Here is a 23175-nt window from a genome sequence, read left to right as displayed (position 1 = left end):
TCACCCAAGTGAAGGTCTTCCCCTGACTCTAAGGAGTGAGATGTCCCTATAGTTGATGCTGTCTCCTCTGTCACTGCTGTTTTTATTGCATCACACATGTTCCGTGAACCAGTCTCACAGCCCAAAAGGGGAAAGCAGGAAGGTGTGACAGTAGATGGGACTTTCTGTGTGTGAGCAGTTCAGCTGGAATTCCATCCTTGCCGGGCACCTTTCTGCTTGCTCAGCAATCAATGGCCTTTTCCAGCTCAAATGATGAGAATTCCTTGTCCAACTCAACCATGACAGGAAGCTGCAGGAGAGTCAAACAGAGACTGGGAGATGCCCTTCTCACAGGGGTACAGCTCACTGTTGTGTTCAACCCAGCTCCTCCTCACTCTCTCACCATGACTGGCACTGAGCATGCTCAGAGCACACACCCACACTGCACCTGCGCACTGGCCTCGTACACTCACTGATCGGGAACTTTCTGCAGCGCGGAACAGAGCCGCCATAGAGCAATTAGTAAACAGGAAGATTTGTTTTCCCAGTCCGCAAAACAGAAGATCCACAGATAAGCAAGATGCTGGGCATGAAGCACAATGAGAGGTTTGGATACTTTATTTAATACATAAGCACATTAATCTGATATCACTTCGTCATGGGCAGCAAGCAGGCTGATCTACAGTATGTACAGTATTTACAACACCTGGGACACGGTATATCATCTCATCAAATCAGTGATAGGTTTGTTTACTGTTCATAATTGTGACTGGGTCACAATCACGATTCATGCAAAATGCAACTCCCCAGGTTCACTGACCCACTCCCTCCAGACCTGTTTTCACTCCAAGGGTCTTGACATCTGCTTAGTCTTTATCCAGCCATGTATGTTCAGCTCACACTGCCCAACAACCAGCCTCTCCTGCACTGGGCCACAGGGTTTTCATCACCAAAATTCTGTGCTGATCCACGCACATCGACATTACCACCAAGAAAGCACAACAGCGCCTATACTTCTTCAGCAAACTAAGGAAATTTGGCATGTCCACACTGACTCTGACCAACTTTTCCAGATGCACCACAGAAAGCATCCTATCTGGCTGCATCACAGCCTGGTATGGCAACTGCTCGGCCCAAGACCGCAAGAAACTTCAGAGAGTAGTGAACACAGCCCAGTCCATCACACAAACCTGCCTCCCATCCATTGACTCTATCCACACCTCCCGCTGCCTTGGGAAAGCGGGCAGCATAATTAAAGACTCCTCCCACCCAGCTTACTCACCCTTCCAACTTCTTCGATCGGACAAGAGATACAAAAGTCTGAGAACACGCATGAGCAGATTGAAAACAGCTTCTTCCCCGCTGTTACCAGAATCCTAAACAACCTCTTATGGACTGACCTGATTAATACTACATGCCTGTATGCTTCACTCAATGCCTTTGTCTATATATTTACATTGTGAGGCAGCACGGTGGCGCAGTGGGTTAGCCTCTGCTGCCTCACGGCGCCGAGGTCCCAGGTTCGATCCCGGCTCTGGGTCACTGTCCGTGTGGAGTTTGCACATTCTCCCCGTGCCTGCATGGGTTTCGTCCCCACAACCCAAAAATGTGCAGGGTAGGTGGATTGGCCACGCTAAATTGCCCCTTAATTGGAAAAAATTAATTGGATACTCTAAATTTACAAAAGAAATATTTACATTGTGTACCTTGTGTTGCCCTATTATGTATATTTTTTTTCGTTTACTTTCTTTTCATGTACTAAATTATGTTTGAGCTACTCACAGAATAATAATTTTCACTGTACCTCGTGACAATAAACAAATCCAATCCAAATCGAGGGAGCAATCTGCCTCTCTTGCATTGGTGCACTGCATTTCCCTCATAACACAGTGGCATAGAAAGGTGACAGCACAAAACAAAGGCATTCAACAAATTGTCTCTGTGCAAACTTTCTGCAACAGACACAATCCGCTGTCATTGGCCCTGAACTCTGCAGACATTTTTCTCCTCAAAAGATACGAACAGATGACCAAGGAGCTGGACTTGGCTATTCAGCCCAGTCTGCTCCACCATTTAATAAGCTCATGGCTGATCTGACAGTAACAGATAGTTGTCCAATTCTCTTTTCAAGGCATCAATTGATTCTGCCTCCACCACATTTTCGAGCAGTGCATTCATGATCCCACATGCAGCACAGAATGTTTTTCTTCACATCATAAGACACAGGAACAGAATTAGGCCACTCGGCCCATCGAATCTGCTCCGCCAGTAAATCATGGCTATTTTTCTCATCTCCATTCTCCTGCCTTCTCCCCATAACTCCTGATCCCCTTATTGATCAAGAACCTATCTATCTCTGTCTTAAAGACACTCAGTGATTTGGCCTCCACGGCATTCTGCGGCAAAGTGTTCCACGGATTCACCACCCTCTGGCTGAAGAAATTCCTCCTCATCTGTTTTAATTCCTCCTCATCACCTGAGGAAGGAACTGTGCCCCTGAAGCTAGTGAGTCAAAACAAACCTGTTGGACTTTAACCTGGTGTTGTGAGACTTCTTACTCTGTTTTAAAGGATTGCCCTTTAGTCTGAGATTGTGTCCTCTGCTTCTACTTTTTCCTACAAGTGGAAACATCTTCTCCATGTCCACTCTACCCAGGCCTCGCAGTATCCTGTAAGTTTTAATAAGATCCCCCCATATCCTTCTGAACTCCAACGAGTACAGATCCAGAGTCCTCAACCGTTCCTCATACGACACGCTCTTCATTCCAGGGATCATTCTTGTAAACCTCTTCTGGACCCTTTCCAAGGCCAACACATCCTTCCTTAGATACGGGGCCCAAAACTGCTCATAATACTCCAAATGGGATCTGATCAGAGCCTTACACAGCCTCAGAATTACATCCCTTGTCTTGTATTCTAGCCCTCTCGACACGAATACATTGCATTTGCCTTCCTAACTGCCGATGAACCTGCACGTTAACCTGAAGAGAATCTTGAACAAGGTCTCCCAAGTCCCTTTGTGCTTGTGATTTCCTCAGCATTTCCAATTTAGAAAATAGTCTATGCCTCCATTTCTCCTTCCAAAGTCCACAACCTCACACTTTTCCACATTGTATTCCATCTGCCTTTGCCCACTCTCCTAGCCTTGCTCAGCATTGCTTCTTTTTATAATCACTTTAAATGAATGCACTTTGTTTATAATATTGTCCTAAATATGACTTGCGAGATCAAACATCTATTGCAGATCCTTAGTTTTAATGTGATCAAGTGCCTTTCCATTTGAGAACTGTTCAGTAAAGTTATTAGAATTATTTGTAGCTAGGGCAGCACGTGGAGCAGCGCTGAGGACCCGGGTTTGAATCCCGGCCCTGGGTCAATGTCCGTGTTGAGTTTGCACATTCTCCACATGTCTGCATGGGTTTCACCCCCACAACCCAAAAATGTGCAGGTCAGTTGGATTGGCCAGGCTAAATTGCCCCTTAATTGGAAAAAGAAATAATAATAATTGGGTACTCTGAATTTTTTTTTTTTAAAGGATTATTTGTAGCTTCCCCACCAATCAGTTTTTTCCGTTATCCTGAAGTGACCTTATTTTTATCGGGAGTTAACTGAAGTGTGTTCCTAACCTCCCATTATCTAAATTTCCATTCACCTCTTTTCTGTCCACCTGACCCAGTCCATGGCTTTCTCCCTCATTGTCTAAAACACATCAGCAACTTTTGTATAATCGTGGTGCATACATTTAAGTCTAAATCGTTGATATATACCGGAAACTGTGGAGCCCCACTGGAAACAGACGTCCAGGCATCATTCAGTCCTGGATATGACTAACAGCAGCAACAACAGCTGAATCCAAACCCTGCCTGTGAACTTGCTGATGTCTGTGCAGGTTGTTTGACTGAGTGAATCTCCTCCCACACATGGAGCAGTTGAACAACTTCTCCCAAGTACCACTCCCACGTCTGGGTGACACAGTAGCACAGTGGTTAGCACTGTTGCTTCACAGCTCCAGGGTCCCAGGTTTGATTCATGGCTTGTGTCACTGTCTGTGCGGAGTCTGCACGTTGTCCCAGTGTCTGCGCGGGTTTCCTCTGGGTGCTCCGGTTTCCCCCCACAGTCCAAAGATGTGCAGGTTAGATGGATTGGCCATGCTAAATTGCCCTTAGTATCCAAAAAGGTGAGGTGAGGTTATGGGTTAGGTTGGAGGTAAGGTTAAGTAAAGGTGCTCTTTGCAAGGGCCGGTGCACTCGATGGGCCAAATGCCCTCTTTCTGCACTGTAAACGGTCTCTGGTCAGTATGAACAAGTTGGTGTGTCAGGAGGTGAGATGATCGAGTGAATCCCTTCCCACACACGGAGCAGGTGAACGGCCTTTCCCCAGTGTTAATACGTCAATGAGTTTCCAATTCAGACGGGTAATTGAATCCCATCCCACAGTCCCCACATTTCCACGGTTTCATCATAGTTCTCGACAAGTTATCAGGTGGGATGCAGATTTGAGGTCACTGTCAGATCAGCCGTGATGTTATTAAATGGTGGAACAGGCTCACGGGGCTGAATGTCCTATTGCTGCTTCTTGATACCTTTGGTGCGAATGTCCTTATGTCTCTCCAACTTGGATCATCAGTTGAAGCCCGAGTACGGTGTCTCCCTGATGTAAATGCTGCAATTAAATTTCATGCTGTGTGATTGATTAAAACTTAGTTCCAGCTAACTGTGGAAAATTACTTAGATGTCTGTGTCTCGGTGCTTTTCCAATCACAGTGATTTTTGAATTTTTTTACGAAAGACAAAACAGACAAACATTTCTCCTTCCACGTTGAAAGGCCGGTCCTGATGAATCAAGTGACTCTGTCAGATCTCGACATGATGTTTGCATCTGCAAATATTCTGTAGAAGGAGATTACATTGAAATACTGTGAATATATGAGACATAAACAGTCCATTCTGTCACAGATTCTGCTGCTGTCCATATTCGGCACACATCTCCGACTGTCACACCTATCAAATCTCAGCCTTTCAGCTGATTTTCGATTCCATTTTGTCTCATGTGCTTGTCCCGTTTCCTTTTGAAAACATCTCAGCACTTTCCTCAACTCCTTTCCATGGTAATGAGTTGCACATTCTGAACCTGTAATAAATAATTTTGTCTGTATTGTCCCCTTGGATTCATTCGTAACTGTCTTGTATTTATGACTTGTTTATTGATGGTCACTCTCTCACATCGCCCCTCTCCAAACTACTGATAATTTAAAAGATTCAGAACAGTTCATTGCTTAATTTGTTGTTGTCGATAGAAAAAAGGCCCCACTCCATTTAATCTTTCCTGAGAGCTGTAATCTCTCATGTTGCAAAAGTCATCACTGGCAATGCAGGATAGAATTCGCAAACAGACAAACCTTTCTGTTGGGTTCAGTTTGCTGTGTGCAAATTCTCCAATTCTAACCCCCTGTAAAAGGACTTTACAAAAGACATCACTGTCAGTCCAGGATAGAAATTCTGAACAGGCAATTCTAGTTTCTCTGGAACATTTTTTGCTCTCTTGTTCCCCCAAAGCTGTAAATCCCCGTCCCACACACTCTCCCTCCTCCCTGGGCTGAAATCCAAACCCATCTCACCAGCTGCACCATTTCTTTTCTCCACTCCCAGTTTTCTCCCTCCCTCTCCTCTGCCTGGGTTCAGTTCTCCAGCTCCTGTCTGCAGACTGACAATAAAACCAATGGGTCTTATTGGGGGTTTGGGGCCTCCAGCGGGTGTTTGTGAATCCTCCCCGCCCACCTGCCAGGGTTTCCTTCCTTGCCAGAGATCAGGGTCCTCATTGATTTGAGTGCAAAGTGTAAGCTCTTATTTCTTGTCCCCCTCCCCCATCCTCTGATGTGAACCATCCTCCAGTGTCTGAAGCAGGATGGTGCCCGTTAACCTGGGCCTGTTCCCGGGAGGGAGGGAGAAGCTCCGCAGCTGCAAACCAGGGAGCTGACAATGATTGTGAAGGGTTTGCTCCAGTTCACAATGCCCGGGGACTGATTGACAGCGGGTTCGGACCAATAGGAAGAGGGGCGATGCTGGAGGACCGAACAAGAGCTTCTGGTCCTCCAGCCAATCAGAGTGAATGGGAGGCGGAGCAAGGCCGGGGCTCTCTTGATCCACCTGGTCCTGTCTCGGGGAAAAGCCCGAGCAGCTTTCGCCGATTCAACTGCCGTAACCAAGCTTCGTATTCGGGGTCGACACGGATTGTTTATGAAGCCTCCCGACCCACCTGCTGCCCGTATCCCTCTATCAGGACTCACAGCGCGGCATCTGACAGGCTGAGTATTTCCACCCGACAGCCTGAACCCTGAACTGTCATCGGCACTGCGCATGCTCCAGTCAACCTGTGAGACCGGGGCTCAGCCCCGCCCCTTATTCAGTCTGATTGGTTGGAGGATCAGCAGCTCTGCTCGGTCCTCCAGATCCGCCCATCTCTTGCAATTGGTCCAGAGCGGAGGTCAATCACTACCCGGGAATTGTGAACTGGAGCATGCGCAGTGCCGATGATGTACCAGGCTGGGAGGTTTCGCTGAAACCCGGTGGAGACTCCAAACCCCAACAAAAATTTTCCGGGCCCGGGTTTACATCGAGCTCCATGGAGACAGCTGCGGCCTGCTCCCGGTGACAGGCTTGAGTTAATGGCCATAGTCTTTATAGAGCCTGCACACGGGCAGGGGGAAAGAAATCAGAGATAGAGGGCGGGATTCTCCACTCCCACGCCGAAGTGGCCGCGCCGTCGTGAACGCCGTCGAGTTTCACGACGGCACAGAACGGCCCCGGTCCCGACCGATTCAGGCCCTGACAATGGGCCAGGATCGGGGCCGCGTCATCTACCCGCGCCAGGCCTTGTCGCCCGCGTAAAAGCGGCGCCGCATAGATGACGCGGCCGGCGCCGCATAAGGGGCGTCATCCGCGCATGCGCGGGTTGGCCGGCGCCAACCCACGCATGAGTTGTTGTTGTCCTCTCTAAATCCGCCCCGCAAGAAGATGGGGGACGGATCTTGCGGGGCGGCGGAAGGAGATCCTCCTTCAGAGAGGACGGCCCTACGATCGGTGGGCACCGATCGCGGGCCACCCCGCATTCCAGGTAAAACCCGGTGCAGGATCCCCCCTCGCCCCCCCCCCCCCAGCGTTCACGCACCGCCCACGGGTCGGAGAATCGCCGGGGGCTGGCATGAATCCCACCCCCGCTGGTTGCCGAAGTCTCCGGCACCGGATATTCGGCGGGGGCGGGAATCGCGGCGCGCCGGTTGGCGGGCCCCCCCCCTGCGCGATTCTCCGGCCCGGATGGGCCGAAGTCCTGCGGCTAAAATGCCTGTCCCACCGGCATAGATTAAACCACCTACCTTACCGGCGGGACATGGCGGCGCGGGCGGGCTCTGGGGTCCTGGGGGGTGCGCGGGGCGATCTGGCCCCGGGGGGTGCCCCCACGGTTGCCTGGCCCGCGATCGGGGCCCACCGATCCGCGGGCGGGCCTGTGTCGTGGGTGCACTCTTTCCCTTCCGCCTCCGCCACGGTCTCCACCATGGCGGAGGCGGAAGAGACTCCGTCCACTGCGCATGCGCGGGAATGCCGTCAGCGGCCGCTAACGCTCCCGCGCATGCGCCGCCTGGAGAGGTCATTTCCGCGCCAGCTGGCCGGGCACCAAAGGCCTTTTCCGCCAGCTGGCGGGGCGGAAAATCGTCCGGCGTCGACCTAACCCCTTAAGCTTGGGGCTCGGCCCCCAAAGATGCGGAGCATTCCGTACCTTTGGTGCGGCGCGATGCCCGACTGACTTGTGCCGTTTTGGGCGCCAGTCAGCGGACATCGCGCCGTTTCCGGAGACTTTCGCCCCATGTGTGGGCGGCGCCGGGGGAACCCGCCGTTTTGGCCTGGCCGCTCGGCCCATCCGTGCCTCAGAATAGCGGGGGTGCCGGAGAATCGCCATTTTGGGTGTCTCCGTCGAATCTCCAGCCTGCGGCCCGCGAAACTCGACCGAGCCGTTCCCGCCGCTTGGGAGAATCGCGGGAGGACGTCGGACCGGTGTCCCCGGAAATTTTGGCGGCCCAGGCGATTCTCCCAACCGGCATGGGAGTGGAGAATCTCGCCCAAAGGTTGTTTGTGAAACCAATGGGATATTGTAAAACAGGAGGTCAGGGTTACAGTCAACAACAACAACTTCTATTTATATAACACCTTTAACATCATAAATCATCCCAGTCGACTTCCGGGTGCGGCGATGACCAGCTGAGTCGCACATTTCGGCAGCTCCCTGTGAAACGGACTTTTGGGCTCTTGATAGGAGCCCCAACGGCAATTTTGACGGCTAAAAACACTGTGCGGTAAACCAGAAGGGAATCCCCCCTGGATACGGATGGAAAAAGGAGGAGAGAGTGGCCAGATTGCAGTGGATCCTTTAGAACAGCGGCAAGGAAGGCAAGCAAAAACCAAGATGGCGTCGGAAGGTGGCAGTTTAACATGGGGCCCTGAACAACAAGAGTTCTTGAAATGCTGTGTGGAAGAGATCAAAAAGGAAATGAAGAAAGAGCTGTTGGCCCCGATACTACAGGCGATCGAAGGGCTAAAGGAGGAACAAAAGACCCAGGAGCGGGAGCTTCGGGTCGTGAAGGCAAAGGCAGCCGAGAATGAGGACGATATACAGGGCCTGGTGGTGAAGACGGAGACGCATGAGGCACATCAGAAACGATGTGTGGAAAGGTTGGAGGCACTGGAAAACAACGCAAGGAGGAACAACCTGAGGATTCTTGGTCTTCCTGAAGGTGTGGAGGGAGCGGACGTCGGGGCATATGTGAGCACGATGCTGCACTCATTAATGGGAGCGGAGGCCCCGGCGGGTCCGTTGGAGGTGGAGGGAGCATACCGAGTGATGGCGCGAGGACCGAGAGCAGGAGAAATTCCCAGAGCCATAGTGGTGAGATTCCTCCGTTTTAAGGATAGAGAAATGGTCCTTAGATGGGCGAAGAAAACTCGGAGCAGTAAATGGGAGAACGCGGTGATCCGCGTTTATCAAGACTGGAGTGCGGAGGTGGCGAGAAGGAGGGCGAGCTTTAATCGGGCCAAGGCGGTGCTTCATAAAAAGAAGATAAAATTTGGAATGCTGCAACCGGCAAGACTGTGGGTCACATATCGAGGGAGGCACCACTACTTTGAGACGGCGGATGAAGCGTGGACTTTTATTGTGGAAGAAAAACTGGAATGAGCGGGTTATTAAAAAGAACGTTCGAACAAAGTGGTGGGGCGAATGTGGGGGGCAAAGAGGGGTTTTATGTACTAATCCTGCGATGTGGTAACTTTTCTCTCTCCCACAGGTGGTGATGGGGGGAGGAGGGGAGGTGGAGGAGATGGGGCGTTGGCCATTTGGGGCGGGGCCAAGGGAGAAGCGCGGGCTTGGTTCCCGCGCTATGATAATCATGGCGGGAATGGAGAAGCAGGAAGGAGGGGGCGTCGCATGGTGCGAGCCGAGGTCACGGGGGGAAGCCGAGGTCAGCCAGAGTTTGCTGACTTCTGGGAGCAACATGGGGGGAGTAATTATGCTAGCGGGGGATCTAGCGGGGGGGGGTGGGAGGGGGGAATTACTGGGTTGCTGCTGCTGGGGAGAGGGGGGAGCTGGTATGGGAGAGGATGGGCGGGGGGGCACCGCCTGGGGGAGATACAGCTGCGTGGGAACCGGGTGAGGAGCTGGAAAAAGGTGATGGCTAATCAACAAGGGGGGGGGGTGGGAAGCCCCCCAACTCGGCTGATCACGTGGAACGTGAGAGGGCTGAACGGGCCGATAAAGAGGGCACGGGTACTCGCACACCTTAAGAAACTTAAGGCAGATGTGGTTATGTTACAGGAAACGCACCTGAAACTGATAGACCAGGTTAGGCTACGCAAAGGACGGGTGGGGCAAGCGTTCCATTCGGGGCTAGATGCGAAAAACAGGGGGGTGGCTATATTAGTGGGGAAGCGGGTAATGTTCGAGGCAAAGACTATAGTGGCGGATAACGGGGGCAGATACGTGATGGTGAGTGGCAAACTACAGGGGGAGACGGTGGTTTTGGTAAACGTATATGCCCCGAACTGGGATGATGCCAACTTTATGAGGCGGATGCTAGGACGCATTCCGGACCTAGAGATGGGAAAGCTGATAATGGGGGGAGATTTTAATACGGTGTTGGAACCAGGGCTGGATAGGTCGAAGTCCAGGACTGGAAGGAGGCCGGCAGCAGCCAAGGTACTTAAAGATTTTATGGAGCAGATGGGAGGTGTAGACCCGTGGGGATTTAGCAGACCTAGGAGTAAGGAGTTCTCGTTTTTCTCCTATGTCCATAAAGTCTACTCGCGAATAGACTTTTTTGTGCTGGGCATTGATCCCGAAGGTGAGGGGAACGGAGTATACGGCTATAGCCATTTCGGATCACGCTCCACACTGGGTGGACTTGGAGATAGGGGAGGAAACAGGAGGGCGCCCACCCTGGAGAATGGACATGGGACTAATGGCAGATGAGGGTGTGTGTCTAAGGGTGAGGGGGTGCATTGAAAAGTACTTGGAACTCAATGATAATGGGGAGGTCCAGGTGGGAGTTGTCTGGGAGGCGTTGAAGGCGGTGGTTAGAGGGGAGCTGATATCAATAAGGGCACATAAAGGGAAGCAGGAGAGTAAGGAACGGGAGCGGTTGCTGCAAGAACTTTTGAAGGTGGACAGACAATATGCGGAAGCACCGGAGGAGGGACTGTACAGGGAAAGGCAAAGGCTACATGTAGAATTTGACTTGCTGACTACAGGCACTGCAGAGGCACAATGGAGGAAGGCACAGGGTGTACAGTACGAATATGGGGAGAAGGCGAGCAGGTTGCTGGCACACCAATTGAGGAAAAGGGGAGCAGCGAGGGAAATAGGGGGAGTGAGGGATGAGGAAGGAGAGATGGAGCGGGGAGCGGAGAGAGTGAATGGAGTGTTCAAGACATTTTATAAAAAATTATATGAAGCTCAACCCCCGGATGGGAGGGAGAGAATGATGGGCTTCTTGGATCGGCTGGAATTTCCCAAGGTGGAAGAGCAGGAAAGGGTGGGACTGGGAGCACAGATCGAGGTAGAAGAAGTGGTGGAAGGAATTAGGAGCATGCAGGCGGGAAAGGCCCCGGGACCGGATGGATTCCCAGTCGAATTCTATAGAAAATATGTGGACTTGCTCGCCCCGGTACTGACGAGGACCTTTAATGAGGCAAAGGAAAGGGGACAACTGCCCCCGACTATGTCTGAAGCAACGATATCGCTTCTCTTAAAGAAGGAAAAGGACCCGCTACAATGCGGGTCCTATAGACCTATTTCCCTCCTAAATGTAGATGCCAAGGTCCTGGCCAAGGTAATGGCAATGAGAATAGAGGAATGTGTCCCGGGGGTGGTCCACGAGGACCAAACTGGGTTTGTGAAGGGGAGACAGCTGAACACGAATATACGGAGGTTGTTAGGGGTAATGATGATGGCCCCACCAGAGGGAGAAACGGAGATAGTAGTGGCGATGGATGCCGAGAAAGCATTTGATAGAGTGGAGTGGGATTATTTGTGGGAGGTGTTGAGGAGATTTGGTTTTGGAGAGGGATATGTTAGATGGGTGCAGCTGTTGTATAGGGCCCCAGTGGCGAGCGTGGTCACGAATGGACGGGGATCTGCATATTTTCAGCTCCATAGAAGGACAAGGCAGGGATGCCCTCTGTCCCCATTATTGTTTGCACTGGCGATTGAGCCCCTGGCGATAGCGTTGAGGGGTTCCAAGAAGTGGAGGGGAGTACTTAGGGGAGGAGAAGAGCACCGGGTATCCTTGTATGCGGACGATTTGCTACTATACGTGGCGGACCCGGCAGAGGGGATGCCAGAAATAATGCGGATACTTGGGGAGTTTGGGGATTTTTCAGGGTATAAATTGAACATGGGGAAAAGTGAGTTGTTTGTGGTGCATCCAGGGGAGCAGAGTAGAGAAATAGAGGACCTACCGTTGAGGAAGGTAACAAGGGACTTTTGTTACCTGGGGATCCAGATAGCTAAGAATTGGGGCACATTGCATAGGTTAAATTTAACGCGGTTGGTGGAACAGATGGAGGAGGATTTCAAGAGATGGGATATGGTATCCCTGTCAATGGCAGGGAGGGTGCAGGCGGTTAAGATGGTGGTCCTCCCGAGATTCCTCTTTGTGTTTCAGTGCCTCCCGGTGGTGATCACAAAGGCTTTTTTTAAAAGGATTGAAAAGAGCATCATGGGTTTTGTGTGGGCCGGGAAGACCCCGAGAGTGAGGAAGGGATTCTTACAGCGTAGCAGGGATAGGGGGGGGCTGGCACTACCGAACCTAAGTGAGTATTATTGGGCCGCTAATATTTCAATGGTGAGTAAGTGGATGGGAGAGGAGGAGGGAGCGGCGTGGAAGAGATTAGAGAGGGCGTCCTGTAGGGGGACTAGCCTACAGGCTATGGTGACAGCCCCATTGCCGTTCTCACCGAGGAACTACACCACAAGCCCGGTGGTGGTGGCTACACTGAAGATTTGGGGACAGTGGAGACGGCATAGGGGAAAGACTGGAGCCTTGGGGGGGTCCCCGATAAGAAACAACCATAGGTTTGCCCCGGGGGCAATGGATGGGGGATATGGAATGTGGCAAAGAGCAGGAATAACGCAAGTGAAAGATCTGTTTGTGGATGGGAAGTTCGCGAGTCTGGGAGCGCTGACCGAGAAATATGGGTTGCCCCAAGGGAATGCATTCAGGTATATGCAACTGAGGGCTTTTGCGAGGCAACAGGTGAGGGAATTCCCACAGGGCACATATGACTGGAGCACGGCTCAGTAAATTTTTTGGGGTGGAGGATAGGTGTGCGAGGTGCTCGAGAAGCCCAGCGAATCATACCCATATGTTTTGGTCATGCCCGGCACTACAGGGGTTTTGGATGGGGGTGACAAAGGTGCTTTCAAAAGTAGTAGGAGTCCGGGTCGAACCAAGCTGGGGGTTGGCTATATTTGGGGTTGCACAAGAGCCGGGAGTGCAGGAGGCGAGAGAGGCCGATGTTTTAGCCTTTGCGTCCCTAGTAGCCCGGCGCAGGATATTGCTAATGTGGAAAGAAGCCAAGCCCCCGGGGGTGGAGACCTGGATAAATGACATGGCGGGGTTTATAAAGCTAGAGCGGATTAAGTTCGTCCTAAGGGGGTCGGCTCAAGGGTTCACCCGGCGGTGGCAACCGTTCGTCGAATACCTCGCAGAAAGATAGATGGAATGGGAAAAAGAAGGCAGCAGCAGCAGCCCAGGATCGGGGGGGGGGGGGGGGGGGGTGGGGGGAGGAGGAACCAGAAGGACTCTCAGGGTTGTTAATATATACTGTATAGTATGTATAGGTCGTTGCTACAGATAATTATATATTGGACTGTTAAATTATATTTTTGGAGAGTGTTACTTGTGACAAGGCAGTTGCCAATTAGGGCTAGTTTTCATTTTTGTTATTTATTATTTATTCATTTTTTGTTTATAAAATAGGTCATTGTTATTTGTGTTGTTATAATATTGTGTAAAGGATGCACAATGTACTGTGTTGGTTGACCAAAAATTTTCAATAAAATATTTAATAAAAAAAAAAAAAAATCATCCCAGTCAACTTCACAGGAACATTATAAAACAAAGTGACCCAGACACATAAGGAAATATTAGGACAGGTGACCAAAACTTGGTCAAAGAGGTGAGTTTTAAAGAGAGTCTTAAATAAGGTCTGTGAGGTCGAGACGGAGAGGTTTGGGGAGGAAATTCAGTGCTTGGGGCCGAAGAACTTCAAACCATGGCGGGGTAATTAGAATCGGGAGTGTACAGGAGTTCAGGATCAGAGCTGTGCAGATATCTCAGGGGCTTGTGGGGCTGGAGGAGATGACAGAGACAGGGAGAGATGAGGCCATGGAGGGATTTGAAAACAAGCGTGGGAATAGACTGGGAGCGAATGCAAGTCTTGGAGCACAGGGATCATAGGGGGAAGGAACTTGCTGTGAATTAAGACATGGGGAGCAGACTTTTGGATGGCTTTAAATTTACAGAGGTAGAATGTGGGAGAGCAGCCAGGTGTGCGATGGAATTGTCGAATCGGGAGGTTACGATGGCATAACCGAGGTTTCAGCCCCAGACGCACAGACACAGGAGAGCGGCCGGATAATGTAATGTAATTAGAAACAGGACGTCATAGTGATAGCACAGACATGAGTCCAAAGATGTGGTGAGGTGGATTGGCCATGCTCAATAGCATTAGTGTCCAAAAAGGGTAGGTGGGGTTACGGGCAAAGGGTGGAGATGTCGGCTCAGGTAGGATTCTCTTTCCAAGGGCCGGTGCAGACTCGATGAGCTGAATGGCCTCCTTCTGCTCTGTAAAGTCTATGATTCTATGAGGTCAGAAGCTCATATTGGGATCAAATGTGAAACAAAGTTTACGAAGAGACTAGCTAAGTCTCAGACTGTTGTGAGGGAGAGTTAGTATGTCAGGAATAGAGATTGGAGCAGGGACCGAACAGTGGATTCAGTCTTCTCCATATCTGATTGAAGTTATTTAGTCAGCAGGAAGAGAACCAGAATGGGCCCTAAGTCTGATATCCGGTATAACTTAGTTTGAGAAGTAAACCCTGGAAGATTTGGTGAAACGACCTCTGCGATTGCTCATCATATCTCCACATAGCCAGTTCTGGACACAAGGTTAACATCTGTTATTCTGTCTGCTCAGTCAGAGTGTTCAGATTAATGTCTGTCACAAGTCATGAATGAAGTGACTTGTAAAGCATAGTCTTACCTCTAATTATATAACTTTGGTAAAAGGACACAGAAATAATGATCTGATACTTTATTTGGATTTCAGCCCCAGGGAGGAGGGGGAGTGTGTGGGACGGGGATTTACAGCTTTGGGGACAGAAGAGAGAAAAAAAATGTTCTCCAGAAACTGGATTGTCTGTTCTGAATTTCTATCTTGTACTGATAGTGTGACCGTCGTAAACTCCTTTTCCAGGGCATTAGGAGAGGATTTTCAGACAGGAAACACAAACCAAATATCACATTAAGATCCAACAGTGTCACTTAATTGATCAGGGCCTGAATCTCCTCAGGCTATAAATGTGGAATGAAAAATGTTTGTTCTATTTGTGGGAAAATATTTCAAACATCAGTGTGACTGGAAAAGCACCGAGACACACACGCACCCGAGTGAGTGTGTTCCAGTGAACTGACTGTGGAAAGAGCTTCAACCAGTTACAGCCTGGAAAAAAAACAACACCATTCACGAAGGGGGGAAACCATACACGTGTTCTGTGTGAGGACCAAGCTTCACTTGATTGTCTAAAGAGGAAACACACAAAGACACTGACTCCATGGCGATACCATGGAAACCGTGGGGTATGATTTTCGCCTCGGGGGGTTTGCAAAATGCGAGAGGTCCTAGGTTCATATCCCGGACGAGCCCTGCAAAGTGCTTGACTGGGGAGGTGATGGTGTAGTGGTATTGTCACTGGATGAGTAATCCCGAGACCCAGCACAATTCTCTGTGAATGCAGGTTCAAACCCCACCACGGCAGATGCTTCATTGTGGCTTGTATTTGAACTTGGATCCAATAAATCAGGGGCAGCAAGACAGCACAGTTGCTTCACAGCTCCAGGGTCCCAGGTTCAATTCCCGGCTTGGGTCACTGTTTGCGCGGAGTCTGCACGTTCTCCCCGTGTCTGCATAAGTTTACTCCGGGTGCTCCGGTTTTCTCCCACAGTCCAAAGATGTGGAGGTTAGGTGGACAGGCCATGCTCAATTGCCCTATGTGTCCAAAAGGGCTAAGTGGGGTTACTGGGTTACAGGGATAGGGTTGAGGTGTGGGCTTGAGTCGGGTACTCTTTCCATGGGCCAGTGCAGACTTGATGTGCTGAATGGCCTCCTTCTGCACTGTAGATTCTATGATTGTGGAAGTTGGATGTTCAACAGTTTAGTGAGAATCAGGTCAAAGGAGCAAAGGGTAAGTCTCAGAGACAAGATGAGCTCAGAGAGCATGATGGGAGATAGCGGGAAAAGAGGGGAAAGATGTGAGTTCAGAATTTGGAAAAGAAAGGACTTTTGAGGCAGTTTTACGGAGTGGTTTTGTGGAAGACGAGCAACAGAATCAGCTGATCGGATTGTTTCAATGGGTGGGGTTTTCCAGCCCTGCCTGCTGGCTGGATCTTCCAGTCCCACAGATCTCTCGGTCTGCTGTTCTACGCTGTTCCAGTTCATTGGTTGTCTCATTGAGTGCGCTGTAGGCCTCTTGGGGTCTGTGGAAGAACTCCTGGAGCCTCATTCACCTGATGAATTCCCTGGAGCCTCATTCACCTGATGAATTCCCTGGAGCGAAAAACTACATCTTCTTCGCAGCCTTCAACATGTCATCGATGAAGACGAACATCTTGCCAAGGCCATCCCCACACCCCTATTACTTTCCTTCACACAACTGCGCAACCTCAAACAGACCATTGCAGCAAACTACCCAGCCTTCAAAAACATAGCGACCACAACACCACACAACCCTGCCATGGCAACCTCTGCAAGACGTGCCAGATCACAACATAGGTACCACTATTACACGTGAGAACACCACCCACCAGGTACATGGTACATACTCGTGCGACTCACTCAACATTGTCTACCTCATACGCTGCAGGAAAGGATGTCCTGAGGTGTGGTACATTGGCGAGACCATGCAGATGCTGCGATAACGGATGAACGGACATTGCGCAACAATCACCAGGCAGGAATGTTCCCGTCTAGTCGGGGAACACTTCAGCAGTCAAGGGCATTCAGCCTCTGATTTTCGGATAAGCGTTCTATAAGGCGGCCTTCAGGATGCGCGGCAGCGCAGAATCGCCGAGCAGAAACTGATAGCCAAGTTCCGCACACATGAGTACGGCCTCAACCGGGACCTTGGATTCATGTTGCATTACATTCACCCCCCCACCATCTAGCCTGGCCTTGCAAAATCCTACCAACTGTCCTGGCTTGAGACAATTCACACCTCTTTAATCTGTGATTATCCCTCCCTCCAGTTCACCATTTGGACCTGTAAAGACTTAATTATCTGCAAAGACTCCCATTCAAAGTACCATTTTGCATCATTAAATTTTTCTATATATGTGTTCGTGGAACCCACCTCTTCATTCACCAGAGGAAGGAACGGCGCTCCGAAAGCTAGTGATTCAAAACAAACCGTTTGGCTTTTAACCTGGTGTTGTAAGACATCTTACTATGCCCACCCCAGTCCAACGCTGGCATCGCCACATCAGCCTCCCCGAACAGGCGCCGGAATGTGGCAACTAGGAGATTTTCACAGTAACTTCATAGAAGCCTACTTGTGACAATAAGCAATTTTCATTTCATTTCGAGTCTTCACTCTGGATAACTGAAATATAAACCACTGAATTGCAAACATGACTGACCAACAAAAGAAAGCATGTCACTGGGTAATACAAATCCCATGAATCTTTGTTCAGTTTGACCACAGTCAACCTTTAAACAAAGTCAAATATAGTTAAATGGAAGAGAATTGAGAATTATGTGTTGCTTATATTTGATCCCTCTGTGTTTTGGTGTGAAACATTCTGCAGCCTAAATCCCGTTCATGTATAAGAGAGGAGGGGTAACAGCAAATCTGTACTGAGCCTGGATTTCCTCATCACCCCGAGTGATGAATTTCCTATTTCTCCAACATTAAGGCCGAATTATTCAAGGTGTTGTAATTACATCTCTGACATTTCCTCGAATTCAGTTACAGTATTGTTTGTGTCTGTCTATATGAGCACACATTACCATTAGGTATGTTTTGGATGGTGATTAAAATATTAATCTGCGTCTACAAAGCCATTAAATTCTTTTGTGAACTGAGCAAACTGCCAAGATCCGCACTTTGTTTTTTCATGTATGGAACGATCTGTCTCGACTGTACGCAGAACAATACTTTTCACTGTACCTCGGTACACGTGACAATAAATCAAATCCAATCAAAGAGACAGTTTCTTACTCGTCTTCAGATTGAACAATGAGCCGCCTTAAAAATTATTCATTTATGGGAGGTGGGCGCCACTGGCTGGGCCAGCATTTACTGCTCATTCCAATTACCCTTGAACTGCATGTCTTGTGAGGCTATTTCAGAGAGCACTTACATTTTAACCACAACATTACTGTGGATCGGGAGTCACATGTAGGCTAGGCCACGTAAGGAGAGCATATTTCCAAAAGGACATTCGTGACCCAGACCGGTTATTACAACAATCATCAGACTTTTAATTTGAGTCTTTTGTTCAATTTCAATATCTTTCATAGGCAGATTCAATCCCAGATCCCCAGAGCATTAACCTGGGTCTCAGGATTACTAGCCCAGTAACAATACCATTACCCCACTGCCCAGCCCACATTGTCTTGATAGAATTTGATGTCTTGTAACATCTCAAAATTATAAAGGAATTTTTTTTTTCAAACAAATTTTGATGGCTCTGCAGTTTCTGGAAACATTTTTGTAAATAGTGTTATTTAAAAAAAAATAAAGATCTAGTCTTTGCAATATAATTACCACATACACCAATTCACTAATGATAATCAATGTTCACTACTGAATAATCTTTCATTTATTTGTTGTTTTTTGCTGTGAAATCAATACATAGTTAATATAGAAAAGGTACAGAAGGTGAAATGGCTGCAGGAAGCCACATGTTTAAGGTACAAAAGGGCTTCCTTGACCTTGTTATTAATGAGTGAATACACGACGAAAATAACAATTTTAAGACTAAATGTGATCACACATGCGCACTTACAGCTTCCTACATTACAACAGTGAATATGTTTCAAAAGTACTCCATTGGCTTTAAAACACTTTAGGAGGTCCAGTTGTCATGAGAGGTTTTATAGAAATGTACATGTGTACTAATTGTCCGCAAACTCGGATATATTACACTCGATTTCCTCACCAGAATCATTGATAAAGATTGAGTCTTAATTTTGTGTAATAACCACGTCATTGACACTCTGTAAACCTCCAGATACACCATATCCACAATTAGTTGTTGTAAAACACAGCGGGTTGTTGTGATTTGGAATGCACTGGCTATAGATGGTGCTGGAATGTCATTGGACTGTAACTTCCAAAAGGGAATTTGATGCATTCTGAAAAAGAAAAGAAAATAGTCAAACTCTGGGATTAAATGGGTCGCTGTACAAAGAGCTGGCACAGGAAAAATGGGCCAAATAAACTCCTCTGTGCTCTAGCAGCCTTATGTACATGTAAAGCGAGTGGTAATGACCTGAAATCTACTGCTTATGAGGGGAGGAGATGCAGAGATGACGGCAGGATTTCAATCGGAAATTGGACGGGCACTGAGAGAAATAAACCTACAGGGATTTGGGGATAGAACGGGGCAATGGACAGACTGGCTTCCTCCACAGGGAGCCGACACGGTCCCAAAGGGCTGAATGGCCCCATTCCCCATCCTCCAGATGCTGTGATCTCAGGAGAGAAATTCAGCTGCTCCAGTCACTCCAACTAACTGGAGTCCCTTATCTCTGGTGCCATTCTTGTAAATGCCCTCTACACCCTCTCCAAGAACTTCACTCCTTTCGTAAAGTGTGAAGCCCATTTTCAGGGTTCCATTCCAGAGGGATAGAATTGAAAAGCACGGGGGAAATGGCCAGGGCTAGACTACACTGGGAGCACTGTCAACATTGGTGATCTCCATTTAGAAAAAGGAAATAGAGGCACTGGATAAGGTGCAAGAAAGATTCATAATATACAGAACTGAGAGCATTTAACACTCAGGAAAGGCTGGGGCTGCTTTTTTCTGGAAAAGTGAAGACTGATGGGTGACCTGATGGAATCTTTAAGATTATAAAGGGATTCAATAATCCAATAGGAATTTCAGGAGAAACCTCTTTACCCAGCGAGTGGTGAGAATGTGGAACTCACTCCCACAGCGAGTGGTTGAGGTGAACAGCATGAATCCATTGAACAGGAAGCTAGATACATACATGAGAGAGAAACAATAGAAGGAGATGCTGATGGGGGAGATGTAGAGGGGTGGGTGGAGGATCATGTGGAGCATAAATGCCGACACAGACCATGGCTAACCTCAGCCGATATGGCAATTTAAAAAAAAGATTTTAGAGTACCAATTCATTTTTCCAATTTAGGGGCAATTTAGTGTGGCCAATTCACCTACCCTGCACATCTTTGGGTTGTGGGGGTGAGACCAACAAAACCACGGGAAGAATGTGCAAACTCCACCCGGACAATGACCCAGAGCCGGGATCGAACCTGGGATCTCAGTGCCATGAGGCTACTGTGCTACCACTGCGCCTCCGTGCTGCCCCCGATATGGGAATTTAATCTGTGCTGTTGGTGTCACTCAGCACGATCCAGCCAACTGAGCTAACCGATCCCCGTGTAAATCTGTAATAGTTCCTTCAATATTGCCGAATGCCTGTCTCCCACCACACTATTTAATGTAGTTTCCCAGTGCACCTCAGACAACTTGCCCCTCATACCCTGATAGTTTTCTTCTGTGTGAAGCACCAAGATAAATTAAACAAAAGAACCATGTAACCACCATAGCCCATCTTCATGACAATGTGGCATGATTTTGAGGTTTCCAAACAGAAATGGTAATGAAACATTTTCTAACCTCACACTTTGATCCTTGTGAAATGTGAAGCCAGATATTCGCAAGAAGGCTCAGAGAGAATCAGGCCACTGGAGACGAAGTTGTGAGACCGGCCAGTCCAGCAGAAAGAAACCCTCTGACCATCCCCATTGACCAACAGAATGAACAAAATGCAGTCCTGGATGTAATTGAGAACAGAAACAATAACAGCAGAATCCAATCCCTGTAATCAGTTGTGAATTTGTTGGTGTCTCAGGAAGTGCGATGAATTACAAAATCCCTTCGCATATTGAGAGCAGGTGATGGCCTCTCCCCAGTATGAACTCCCTTGTGTGACTGCAAATAGCATAACCGAGTGAATTGTGCAAACAGACGTAAATGGGTGTGAGATAATCGGGATTATGGAGACATGGCTGCAGGGTGACCAGGGATGGGAATTTAATATATTCAGTATTTAGGAAGGACAGACAAAAAGGAAAAGGCAGTGGAGTGGCAGTGCTGGTTAAAGAGGAAATTAATACAATAGTGAGGAAGGATATTAGCTCCGACAATGTGGAATCTGTATGGGTAGAGCTGAGAAACACCAAGGGGCAAAATAATTAGTGGGCATCGTATACAGACCGCAAACTGCAGTGGTGATGTTGGGAATGGCATAAAACAGGAAATTAGGCTGATTGGAAAAGTTTCCAAAGGAATGTGAAGAGAAAAAGATTGGTGAACACAAACGTAGGTTCCTTACAGTCAGAAACAGGAGAATGTATAATAGGGGACAAAGAAATGGCTGAGCAAATAAATACATAATTTGGCTCTGTCTTCACAAATGAGGACACAAATCAGACACCAGAAATTTTGGGGAACACAGGATTTAGTGAGAGGGAGGAACTGAAGGTGATCAATTTTAGGAGAGAAATAGTGTTGGGGAAATTGATGTGATTGAAGGCTGATAAATCCCCAGGGTCTGATAATCTGCATCCCAAAGTACTTAAGGAAGTGGCTCTAGAAATAGTGGATGTATTGGTGGTCATCTTCCAGGATTCTATAGACTCTGGATCAATTCCTGCAGATTGGAGGGTGCCTTATGTAATTCCACTATTTATAAAGGGATAGAGAGAAAACAGGGAATTGTAGACCAGTAAGCCTGACATCGGCAAGAGGAAAAATCTAGAATCCATTCCCAAAGATTTTATAGCAAAGCACTTATAATAATAATCTTTATTGCCATAAGTAGGCTTACATTAACACTGCAATGAAGTTCCTGTGAAAAGCCCTGAGTCGTCACACTCCGGCGCCTGTTCGGGTACACAGAGGGAGAATTCAGAATGTCCAAATTGTCTTGTGGGAGGAAACCGGAAGGGCCGGAGGAACCCACACAGACACAGGGAGAACATGTAGACTCCGCACAGACAGTGACCCAAGCCAGGAATCGAACCTTGGACCCTGGCGCTGTAAAGCAACAGTGCTCCCGTGCATCCCTAGAAAACTTAGAAAACAGTGGCAGGATCGGACAGAATCAGCATGGATTTATGAAGGGGAAACCATGCTTGACAAATCTACTGGAGTTCTTTGAGGGTGTAACTGGTAGAGTTGACGAGGGAGAGCCAGTGCATGTGGTATATTTGGACTTTCAGATGGCTTTTGACCAAAGTCCCGCATAAGAGATTAGTGCGTAAAATAAAAGCACGTGGGATTCGGGGTAGTGTATTGAGATGGATAAAAAACTGGTTGGCAGACAGGAAACAAACAGTAGGAATTAACGGTCATTTTCAAATTGGCAGGCAGTGACTAGTGGGGTACCTCAGAGATTGGTGCTCGGACCCCAGATATTCACATGATATATTAATTAATTTTTTTAAAATTTAAAGTACCCAATTTTTTTTTAACCAATTAAGGGGCAATTTAGTGCGGCCAATTCACCTACCCTGCACATAGAACATAGAAAATACAGCACAGAACAGGCCCTTCGGCCCACGATGTTGTGCCGAACCTTTGTCCTAGATTAATCATAGATTATCATTGAATTTACAGTGCAGAAGGAGGCCATTCGGCCCTTTGAGTCTGCACCGGCTCTTGGAAAGAGCACCCTACCCAAACTCAACACCTTCACCCAACACCAAGGGCAATTTGGACATTAAGGGCAATTTATCATTGGCCAATTCCCCTAACCTGCACATCTTTGGATTGTGGGAGGAAACCGGAGCACCCGGAGGAAACCCACGCAGACACGGGGAGGACGTGCAGACTCCGCACAGTCAGTGACCCAAGCCGGAATCGAACCTGGGACCCTGGAGCTGTGAAGCAATTGTGCTATCCACAATGCTACCGTGCTGCCCTTGAGAACAAATAAATCTACACTATATCATTTAACCGTAATCCATGTACCTATCCAATAGCTGCTTGAAGGTCCCTAATGTTTCCGACTCAACTACTTCCACAGGCAGTGCATTCCATGCCCCCACTACTCTTTGGGTAAAGAACCTACCTCTGATATCCCTCCTATATCTTCCACCTTTCACCTTAAATTTATGT

At 48.4% G+C, this 23175-nt stretch overlaps 1 long non-coding RNA gene across 1 annotated transcript; it reads right to left on the bottom strand.

The window, feature by feature from the left end:
• Positions 1-18601: 18601 nt before the first annotated feature.
• Positions 18602-23175, bottom strand: LOC140419617 (uncharacterized). The gene is made up of 2 exons (XR_011945905.1): positions 20671-23175; positions 18602-19159 (listed from the first exon to the last, which is right to left on the bottom strand). It is a non-coding gene; the product is annotated as an uncharacterized lncRNA (long non-coding RNA).

This window comes from Scyliorhinus torazame, chromosome 5 (genome assembly GCF_047496885.1).
Source record: "Scyliorhinus torazame isolate Kashiwa2021f chromosome 5, sScyTor2.1, whole genome shotgun sequence".
NCBI classification, from domain to species: domain Eukaryota; kingdom Metazoa; phylum Chordata; class Chondrichthyes; order Carcharhiniformes; family Scyliorhinidae; genus Scyliorhinus; species Scyliorhinus torazame.
Note: the sequence above shows the minus strand (reverse complement) of the source record. Positions and strands in the feature narration are given on the sequence as shown.